The following is a 767-nucleotide window of genomic DNA, read 5'->3' as shown; positions in this document are numbered from 1 at the left end:
TTTGTAATGATACCAAGATTGACCGCCTAGAATACGCTCTTAGCAATGTTGCCTCTAAGCACTACCCTAACCCAAACCCTAACCCTAGCGGTTAGTGCTTAAGTCATATCTCGGCAAGTAAGCACCCGATTTCAAAACGGTTTGCAGATTACAAATCTGTACCAACATAGCTTTGTAATGATACCAAGTTTGACCACCTAGAATACACTCTTAGCAATGTTGCCTCTAAGCACTACCCTAACCCTAACCCTAACCCTAACCCTAGCGGTTAGTGCTTAAGTCATATCTCGGCAAGTAAGCACCCGATTTCAAAACGGTTTGCAGATTACAAATCTGTACGAACATACCTTTGTAATGATACCAAGTTTTACCACCTAGAATGCACTCTTAGCAATGTTGCCTCTAAGCACTACCCTAACCCTAACCCTAACCCTAACCATAAAAATAGCGGTTGGTGCTTAAGTCATATCTCGGCAAGTAAGCACCCGATTTCAAAACGGTTTGCAGATTGTCATTCCTGACAGCAAAGTTCCCTTCCAGATGGAAACAGGCGAAAGTGGTTCCTATCCCCAAGGATACTAGTAAACCCTCTGTCAGGAGCAAACCTCACGCCCAGTAAGTCTTCTTCCAGCTTGAGCAAAAGTGGTGGGATATACCCCGCAAGTGGACAGATAGTATCCTTCCTTTCCCAGTCTGGTCTTCAGTCGGAGGCACCAGCAGCCCTACCAGAGATTCCTCCTCCACCGAAACAGTGCCTCCCTTAAGAT

Source organism: Branchiostoma floridae, chromosome 12, assembly GCF_000003815.2.
Source record: "Branchiostoma floridae strain S238N-H82 chromosome 12, Bfl_VNyyK, whole genome shotgun sequence".
Taxonomy (NCBI): domain Eukaryota; kingdom Metazoa; phylum Chordata; class Leptocardii; order Amphioxiformes; family Branchiostomatidae; genus Branchiostoma; species Branchiostoma floridae.
This window is presented reverse-complemented; position numbering follows the sequence as displayed.